Raw genomic sequence first — 10,554 nt, forward strand, 5'->3', positions numbered from 1 at the left:
GTTTGAGCTTGCCGAGGCCTTGGGGTCCTGCCGCGACATAGTTGCCCAGGGGAGGACGGACTGACGCCGGCCTTTTTTATGCGCTATTGGGACCTTTTGGAGCCAGGCCTCCGCAGGGGCTTTCAGTATGTTTTGGACACTGGGGTGATGCCACAGAGCTTTTCAGAGGGCTTGATCTTTCTTATCCCCAAGGGGGAGGGAGTATCAGATGATATTCGGCATTGGAGGCCTATTACGATCCTCAATACTGTCTACAAGGTCTTAGCAAAGGTCTTGAGTTTGAGGATCCAGCCCTTCCTGGGGGAGTTGATTCATGCTACCCAGACAGGATTCTTCAAGGAGCGCAGTATCCTTGACAACATCTTTACTTTCTGGGAGGCGACGGCCCGAGCCAGATTTCTTGGCGAGGACTTGGTCGTGATGCTTCTCGACTTTGAGAAGGCATACGATAGAGTTGATTGGGGTTTCTTAGAGGGCACTATGCTTCGCCTGGGCTTTGAGCCAAGATGGATCAGAGGGGTGGCGGCTCTGTATTCCACAGCTCGTAGCCAGGTGTTGATTGCAGGAGGACGGGGGCCGAGTTTTGAGCTGACCAGATCAGTCCGTCAGGGGTGTCCCCTCGCCCCTTTTCTTTTTCTCTTCTTTGCGGAGGCTATGAGCATGTATTTGACGGCAGAGGAGGTTGGTTTGAGAGGACTCCAGCTCCCAGTCCGGGGGGAGGACCTGCTCGATGCTGAGTTTGCAGACGACACAGGCTTATTTTTGCATGGCCAAGAGGCCAATCTTCTTCGGGCAGAGCAGTCGCTCCAGGTTTTTAGTGCAGCTTCGGGAGCATTGATCAATTAGCGCAAGACAGTGGCCTTTTGGATCAGTAGTGCTCCCACTCCGGCATGGAGCCCGGACCCCGGTTTTAGATGGATTCCTCCTGGCACAGCAGTGCGGTATTTGGGATGCCAGATTGGACTAGATTTGTCACCTGAGCAGCAGATTGCCCCGCTTCTTCTGAGCATTCGGAAGAAGCTTTTGTATTGGAGTACAGCTCGACTATCCTTGGCTGGGAGGGTGGTGGTGGCAAATCAGGTGCTGTTAGCAACCATGTGGTACATTACGTCTTGCTGGATCTTCTCGAGCTCTTGCATCAGCTAGGTACAGAGGTTGATCAGGAACTTTCTTTGGTCTGGGCGGGACGGTCAGCCAGCCCGGGCAAAGGTTGCATGGGCAGTTATTACACTTCCGCTGGCTCAGGGAGGCTTGGGCATTATAGATCCAGTCGATCAGAGTAGAGCCTTATTGGGTAAGCTTATTGTTCGGGGGCTGCTTCCAGGCGCTGAGCCTTGGAAAGAGCTTCTCTTGCAGCGGCTGTGCAGGCTCGGGCTGCCCCAGCAGGGGGCACCTGGGCAACAGAGATTCGCTGGATCTTCATAGAGATGAGGAGGACAGGCCTCAGTAGAGGATGGGAGGATAGATTTGCTTTGAGCATCCTGAGAGCTTGGGAGCTACTGAGACCGGGGCTCTCTCAGCGACCTCCTTCTTGTGTTGAGGAGCGGGCCAGACAGCCGCTCATTTGGAGCCCAGCGGTTCGCACAGAGCAGGGTCATATGCTAGGTTCTCGGCCTCGTCTAGCCTGGGGACCTTTAGCAGCAGGCCCAGCACGTAGCTTTGGAGACTGGCATGCCTTCTGCAGTCTCCCAGAGGAGATCCAGGTGGAGAGGCTAAGTCACTTCAGAGGGGGGTTGATTATGAGGGATGATATTCAGGAGGCACTCACAGAGGAGTGGTTCACGCCTTTCGAGCCAGTGGCCCCACGGTGGATGGGAGCCTTTACACAGTTGGAGATCCTGATTGCTGTCAGAGCTTGCACTGAGGATGGCAGATGCCTCTACTATGAGATTCAGGATGAGGGCAGACTTCAGAGAGTGGAGGTGGAGTCGCCTTTGGTTGCAGAGTGCACCTTTCAGAGGATACGGGTAGTGGCCGCTGCTTCTCGGAAGTGGCATATTGACCCCGACCCTGCAGATGTGCTCCCGGATTGGCGCATATGGGCATATGCAGCGCGCCCCTTGGCCCGGCTACAGTGGGACCCTGGGGAGTACGAGTGGCATGATCCTTAAGCATCCCTTGAGGCCACAGAGATCACCTTTTTCTAGTATACAGTTCGGCTGGGGCGGCATATTTTGACGGCGAGGAGGATGGTCTCTCCAGCTGCAGCGGGGCATTGGCGGCTACAGGGACTCTCACAGGAGTTCCTGGAGGATTTCTGGGCTCGACTCTGGGCTATCAACAGGCCCGCAGGATCTCGACTTTCCAGTGGCTGGTCGCCCACAGGGGCTCAGCAGTTGGCACCTGGCTTGTTTACAGCGGTCTTCCGGCGGCCTGCGTCCAATGCGGCCACCCTATGCAGACACAGAGACATTGCCTTTGGGATTGCCCTCAGGCGCAGCAGATTTGGCTGCGGATGCTGCGTATTCTGGCCCCCCTCTCTCCAGAGGGTATGTTTACGTGGGGTGCCGCTGCTTGGTCGACTTCGTCAGGGCCTGCTATGGGCTATGAGATGGAGCAGGACAGTCAGGCCATCAGATTCATTAGGGGCCAGCCTCGCCTGGTTCCGGCACCGGATTTCTCGTCCGCCAGCTGGACACAGGAGAGGGATTTACGATGGGAGCTCCTCATCAGCAGCCTCACCATCTGATTCACCTGGAGGGCCCGGTGTTTCACGGCCTTTGAGGGGAGACTGGAGCCACCAGCAGAGACTGTACGGGGGATTTGGCAGGAGTTGATCCACACCCTGCGAGGACAGTATGACCGCATCCGAGGCGACTCAGATGAGGCGATCTTGCGGCGCCAGGCCTTTCACACCACCTGGCGCAGCGGCCCCTTCTATACCTTACACACGGGATCCCCCCGTTGGCATTATAGGCCACCTGTTTGGCTTCCCCCCCCCCCCCCCCCCCCCCCTTATTGTATGATTTAGCCCCACAGTCCTTTGTACTGATGCTTGTATTTTGCAGCACCTAGGGAGAGTCTCCCGGGCTGCCTTGCTGTATTCACTGCTCTGTTTCTCTCATGAGTAGGAGAGATCTTTTGTAGCCCTACGGGCGTTTTTATATAACTAATGAAAGGATCTTTTCTCGGAAAAAAAAAAAATATGTACATACGCATCACTCCCAAAGACACGGAAGTGCGAGACATCGGATTTCCTGCCAAAATATGCCTCAAATGGAGTCATATGGAGTACAGAAGTCGTCGGAGAGCGGTTAATGGTATGGACAGCCGTTGCCACAGCCTCACCCCAAAGTGGACGAGGAAGATCACGATGCTCCAGCATGGTCCTCGCCATCTCCACCACAGTCCTGTTCTTACGTTCAACAACTCCATTCTCCGAAGGCGATCCGGTATGGCCAATTCCCTTTTGATGCCATGATCTGCACAAAACCTGAAAAATACAGTCGAGGAGAATTCACCTCCTTTGTCAGCCCTGAGAGTCTTAACCTGATATCCAGACTCTTTCTCCACCATCACGTGCCAATCCTTGAACCGAGCAAAAGCCTGGTCCTTCTGGGAAAGAAAGTAGACCCACGTGAATCTGGTACAATCATCAACAAGCAGCATGAAGTAGAGAGATCCTCCCAAGGATGGTATCTGCTGTGGTCCACACAAGTCAATGTGAATCAGCTCCAATGGTTTCGAAGCCCGCCTGGAAGCCTGCTTCGGAAAGGATTCCCTGTGCTGCTTACCACGTATGCAAGAACTGCAGCGTCCTTGCCTATTACCAACATCTGGCAAGCCAACCACCATCTGGTCCCAGAAGGCGCGCCGCAAAGCATCCACATTTAAGTGGCCAAAACGAAAGTGCCACAAATCTCCGACTTGAGAGCCTGTCAATGAGGAGAGTGCAGAGAGCTTGTAGATGCCATTCTCCACACCGCCTTCCCAAACAACTTTGCCTGTCTCACAGTCCCTTAGAGCAACTGAATGCTCCTCAAATTCCACCCGAAAGCCAGTCTTGCATACCTCATGCACTGACAGAAGATGAAAACCCAGAGCAGGGACATAAAGAACACGGGAAGCATGCTTGCCCCCCTTGCCGTCGGGAATAATCTCCATCCGGCCCTCACTATGTATCGGAATAGTGGAGTTATCGCCAATAAAGATACGACCTGACTGCCGTTTCAGATCCAGAAAGAAGTCACGGGATGGAGTCATGTGCCTGGAAGCACCACTGTCGAGAATCCATTCCCGGGTATCCTTCGCGGTGAAGCCAACTGCCTCCTCGCTCGAAGATGATGAAGCATCGGAGTCCACCATCTCTAAGTGCACAAATGCCAGAGTCTTTGCAGTTGAGGCTGAGGAATCAGCACTCTTCCCTGTCCGCTTAGGACACTTCCTCTAGTAGTGGCCTTTCTCGCCACAATCATTACAAGATCTTTCGGCCTTCAGCTTCTCTCGTTCTGGATCAGGCTTCTTCTCAGAAGACTTCTCTGGTGAAGCCTTCCCTTTGCCCTTGTTGGTATTCCGGCCTTTCGACCGTTGGCCAGTTAAGGCCTCCGAACCTCCGCCGTGAGGAGGGTTCGTGAAACGTTCCTCATGGTCCAAGACCATTGGCACAAGCTCCTCCCAAGTAATGGTGCTGAGCCTGCCACTGGTGATCAACGAGGAATAGAAAGCAGAATACTGACCAAGCAAGTGGGAAAGCAAAGTGATGGCCATATCTTCGGATGATATCTCTTTCCCAGCTTGAAGGACTTCCTGCTGAAGGGCCTGCAGCTTGTTAATGTGTTCCCGCATCGTCGAAGACTTTGCAGGGTTCATAACCCGCATCTGCACTTCCAAGGAGATCCGCTTCATGGGTGACACCCTGTTATACAAAGAAGCCAAGTGCTCCCATATGCCTCTCACCAGCGTCATGTGCTTCACATGGTTGATCACTTGTGGTGTGCAATTGAGGAAAATAAACAACCGGACCCTGGCGTTGACACGATCCCACATGTGTGCCTGTGCCTCGCGGTCCTTCCTCGTCGATAATAACTCCCCTTCCTCAGCTTCCGGCCGTGGCACCCCGATGATAATAAAATCAGCAAGGTCATATGACTCCAGAACCGACTCCATCATGACCTTCCAGATGCCGTAATTGGACCCGTCCAACTGACAATCCACTGGGAACGTGGGGAGAGTCGGAATCTTCACGTGCTTCTCAGCCATCTCTAGTAAATCTGCCATCGCGGAGAGTAACCTGAAAGGGTGGGTGGGTGGGGAAAAAAAAAATCTGAAAACCTGCAAGTGGCTGTCCAGCACCTTTGCCCGCCTTCCTCTTGCACCTTCTCTTCCCGTTCAGCCCAAAACAGTCCACCAATCAGCAGCCTAACGCTCCCCCTCTTGCTCAGAAAACGCCCAAGATCTGTCTAGAGCCTATGGCTCTGATACCATGTCAGAATATGCAGTGGAAATGATAACCAAACTTGGGTAGACAAGAGCAAGTAGACTGCAGAAAATAAACAGCACAAGAAACACAGAGAGATAGGTGTGTAAACTCTTCTCTATACACAAGATCCCGAGAAAACTGACTGAGAAAGTGGTGGGGGCAAGGGGCCTATAAATACATCCCTGGGAGGGCAGTCGGCCAGCATCTGAAGTGCCCACGACTGCTGAAAATGTCCACGACTGCAGAAATGCAGTCGGCCAGCAGATGTATGCCCACGACTGAGTAAAAGTACAGTCGGCCAGCAGTCCAGTAGCCCACGACTGATAGACATGCAGTCGGCCAGCACTGGAGTGCTCCTGGCACCTTCTGGCAACCCTCCCACCACTAGAAAAAATGGGAAAAAATAGGGAAACATACAGGGAGTGTGGAAAAATGATAAAACACCTTATACAGGGCAGGCACACCCACAACAGAGGCCCTGGTGTATGAATATAGACAGGAGATGACTTCTAACAGAAAGCTGGCCGACCAGCAGTCGGCCAGTTCTCCACGTGTCCCAAGGCCTATAAAAAGGCGCATATGCTCATTGGTAGTCATTCACTCCCATAAAGAGTGGGTCCTTAGGGTCCCTAGACTAGGACTGTTTTGGTGATGTTCACCTTTTCAAGAGGTAGCCAAGGGCTGTAGATTTGTAGGTACCTTTTTGTACCATCAGAAATATACTGAATTTCCAGCCATATCTTTCTCTCTACCCTCCCTTCTATCTGCGTTTTTGCATCAGCATGTTCTCAGTAGTGTTTAGGGCTGAAAGAAGACTCCCAGAGCTTCCGCGTGTTACATCCCCCTCCCCCCCCCCCTCCCTGCGGCTGAGCGGTGGTGCCCAGCCCCACCTGGTCGAACGGGCAGCTTAGCCGGGGTCGTTTGCCCCCCCCCCCCCCCCCCCCCCCCCCCAAAACCCCCCTTTCTTCAGCTGAGCGGCGGTGCTCAGCTCAGCCCAGCCAGCCCTATCATGGGGTCCGCCAAGCAGGCGGAGTGGCAGCGCATGGATGGCGCTGGTCGAGCGACTGCCGCAAACGGAAGCGGGACGGTCAACAGCAACAACAGCAGGTGCTCTGATACCACTAAAGGCTTGTGGTTGCTGGTGCTCCATGGCGCAGCGTGAAGAGACAGAATGAGAGAGAAAATGATGCTCAAGTGTACGCATGACTGAATGTAGATTAGATTGCTCGATGTAAAATGAAGTACAAGCCCATGTATATAAAGGCCTTTCCCAATACCAAACCTTTTGACCTTATTCAATGCATGCTTATCCACCCTAGGAGGCGATTCACATGCAGACACACACATACACTTATCTCTCTATAAGAGAGTGTACAACACACATGAAGCTCCGATTTCCCAACACCTTCTGTGCACCTTCTTTGCAGCCCATGAGCTCCTTCCCTCCTCTTTCTCCTTCTCTTCTCCTTCCCTTCTCTTCTCCTTCCTTTGAAGCTCCATCTCCTATCTGCCAAGTCCCATCTCTCCAAATTCTTCAAAAATTCTAGGTCTCCCTAATACCCATTTTGATTTTTCCCTAATTTCAATTTTCCACAATGCCTACCCAATGGAAAGAATCATTATGTTGCATTGTATATACTGGTCTCTAACTGTTCTAATTATATTTTGATTTTTTGAAATGTATTGGTTTTTTTCTTTTGAGATGAAACGTTTCAAACCAAAACTCTTGTAACTATGAACAAGATGCAGCTACAATGCATCAGAATTTGCTGCAAAAAGGGTGGGACAATCCCATCCATCTTCTAGTCATGCATCCCTATAATCTCGGTGCAACAAACCGGTGATAGAAAACGGGAACGCTCTGGAAGGGGATCCCTCAAAGAGGACCACCAACAATGCTCGTCCGAATGGCAACTCCCTTGCCTGCTTTCTAGATGCTCTAAGCTCTCAAATCGCTACTCATTGCACCACTCGGAGGGAGCCAGCTGCTCCACCTCCTACTCGAGATCATCATCCTCCCATTGGGAGGAGCAGGCAACCATGGAAGTGGAATCCACTGCCCCTCGGATCTGCAATCCTGCCACAAGGCCTTATGCTCCGCCCACGTTTAAGCGAAATTGGCCATCTGCTCTTTTACCTTATGCCAAGGCCACCATCTAGTCTTCGGAAGCCATGATAGAAAACTGAAAACTTGGATCCGCAAGATATCCAAAACTGACTCTTCCCAAACCCTAACAATGTTCCCTTGATTCTACCCTCTAATCACAAAGGCAACAGTCATGGATGCTCAAAGAGAAAAAATGTGTAGTTATCCTAGATTCTGATACCAACTGTAAGTGGAGCACTAGTGAAATGAAAATGTGGACAGAGATAGATGCACAGCGGAAGACTTGCAGCACACAGAGTCATTCACAAGTAATCCTACTCTAACTTATATTGATGGAAATAATATGTACAACTAAATGTTTTATGTAGAAATGGTGATCAATCTGCTGATCTCAGCCCAAGTAACAAAAGGCCTCTACTTGCTGGCTGCAAATCTGTCTCCTCGCTCTTCCAATCATCTGTGCTCTTGCTTGCTGAAGAGGAGAAGATACAAAATACTTAATGACTAGTGAGGGAGCTGAGGCTCCTACTTATAGGGCTCCAGGGCTGCTGCTCAGCCTACTGCCTGGCCAGACACCGGGACCTGGTTCTATCTGCCCATTCAAACGTGAGCGTTCACATGTCTGCCGAGCCTACCCGCCCATGTCCATCCTCGCAGACCCCGGACCTGGTTCTATCTGCCCATTCAAACCTGGGCATTCACATGTCTGTGCAGCCTACCCACCCGTGTCCATCCTCGCAGCCAACACCTGGATGTCTTCTCCTGGCCTGACTGACTGCCCACATGGCTGTCTGGCCTGTTGCCTGCTGTTTGAGCCTTACCTGGAGATAAGTCACACAACCAAGCAAGAGACTGCAGCCTGAATATGTTTTCGACTCAAAAGGGAAAAAATTTACGAGAATTTTTTCACCAAAAACTATGGAAGAAGATAATTGCCATGACTAGTATCACCTCATGAAGCAAATAACCAAGACAAATTCTTAGGGAAAAGGAAAGAAATGAAAAAATATCAGTAGGATACTCTTTAGCTGTCAACAATTTGAGCTCTTGATCAGTTACTCGTGGCCAATAGCGTGGCAGCAGTTGATTTTTGCCTCTGCCCTCGCCAGGTGGTCGTGCAACTCGTATCAGGGCCTGAGAAGAGGGTCTCTTTAGGAATCTCCATGTTCTTCACTTCATAATTTTGGGGGCTTTTGAGAGAGCCATGGCCTTTGCCGATGGCAAGTTGCAGCATTAAACCCAGAGGTCCTTATCTCATTCAAACTAGAACCAAGGGGCCCGGAAAAACCGGCAGATTATTTCGATCCAGTAAAGGCAGCAAAATCTTTAACAGCACCTTCGGTACAGTATAACCCGGACGACATCATCAGGCCTGCACTAATAGAGGGTGGTATTTCTTTCACATCAGGTTCGATACATGTAATATTTGTTAGAGAAAATGATTGGCTGCTAATTAGCATGTCACTACATCTTTCTGTCTGTATGGCAATGCGTCCTTCTTGTAGACTTCCCTCCTGTGCAAGGAAAGCATCCAGAGCCGTGTGTTCGTCTTTTGATCTTGCTGCATCGTGTAGCTCCAGATGCATGGCCTGATTGTATGGTACCAATCCAAAGCCCTTGCTGTCAGCTTCAATATTTTTCCATGAGTTGAATGATGTACTCTCCAAAGGTTTCTCTCTTCTGCAATCCATTTGACAAACTTCTTTCAGCCCATAATTGACTTATCAGAAAATTTAAGTATTACAATTTATAATAAACACCGAAAACGTTTGAAGTATTGGCAACCTTGTCCAAAAATAAATATCTTCCCGTCCACACCATCTTGCCATAGGCATCTCCAAATTAACATGACACACTCACCCTGTCCTGCTGTATGTGCCTTTGAAGCTTCTACCTCCCACCTAGCTAGGGTTAAGGTGAAGCAAAGGAAACAAGGCCTTGCCATGAGCAAATACTTAATGCCCTCCTGGCGCTGGGGGGTGCTGATCATTGGAACGCAACGCATAAAGACACTCTACAAAGCACAACAAACACCTGTTGTGAGACAGATCCTAGGTGAAAAAGAAAACCCTGGTGGTGATATGCTCTCATCTTCAGCACCATCTCCCCAAACAGAAGCAAGTATGTGACGTGCACGCATAAAAAGTACCCCATGATGCAGTAGATAAACAATAAAAACTAAATGACCCTGTTGAACTATCATGATTTCTACATTGAGTTTTTTGGCACCGATACATGCATTGAAGACATGGAACCACTTCTTGTAGAAGGCAGAGATCCAAACCTTGCATTGGTTAGAGACAGTGCCTAGCTAACAGTTGACAAATGCCAACTACATTTAATGTAACAAATTGTGTTGGGGCATAAAGACTATTGAAGGTAATAGGTTGACTGTCATAATGCGCAACAAGGCCTTGTTTAAACCTGAGTTTATGCAATCCGCTTGAGACAATGCCTAGCTAACAGTTGACAAATGCCAACTACATTTAATGTAACAAATTGTGTTGGGGCATAAAGACTATTGAAGGTAATAGGTTGACTGTCATAATGCGCAACAAGGCCTTGTTTAAACCTGTGAGTTTATGCAATCCGCTTTACTTTAAGAGAGAAGATGAGAGTCGACACCAAATTGGGTCCACCGTCCCCCGCCCCCCACTTTCCCCCCTTCCCTCCCTGCAAGCAAGAGTATTTGCTTGTATTACTTTGGAGAACTTTGTACAATGATGTGAATGATGACTGAGGATTGCCAAACGCAAGACCGAACGCAGGCTGTGAACCGTATGCTGAAGCAATAGCACTGTAGAAGTCTATGAAGCCACTTATGCAAATCCAAATCTGTTGAGGATATGCACATATGCTGGCTGAAGATGAGAGGATCTTCTATGCTGCGTGGGATTGAGGCACAGAGTGCTTGAGGCTGTTTGTATGCTCCAAGAACCCTGAGGGAACTTAAGCACACATGTTCTCTAACTACTTGGCTGAATACTTTGAGGAATGATGTATTTTTATGCAATGACACTACGGGCTG

The 10,554-nt window shown here is 50.2% G+C and overlaps 1 pseudogene across 1 annotated transcript in view; it reads right to left on the reverse strand.

The window, feature by feature from the left end:
- Positions 1-9,217, reverse strand: part of LOC147637005 (B3 domain-containing protein Os07g0679700-like) — a 35,288-nt pseudogene extending 26,071 nt beyond the window's left edge. The window contains exon 1 of the transcript XR_015266376.1: positions 8,548-9,217. The product of XR_015266376.1 is annotated as a B3 domain-containing protein Os07g0679700-like (transcript). The remainder of the gene's footprint in view (positions 1-8,547) is intronic.
- Positions 9,218-10,554: the final 1,337 nt, after the last annotated feature.

The sequence above is a fragment of the Cibotium barometz genome, chromosome 7 (genome assembly GCF_041138505.1).
Source record: "Cibotium barometz isolate CiBa-2024 chromosome 7, ASM4113850v1, whole genome shotgun sequence".
Taxonomy (NCBI): Eukaryota; Viridiplantae; Streptophyta; class Polypodiopsida; order Cyatheales; family Cibotiaceae; genus Cibotium; species Cibotium barometz.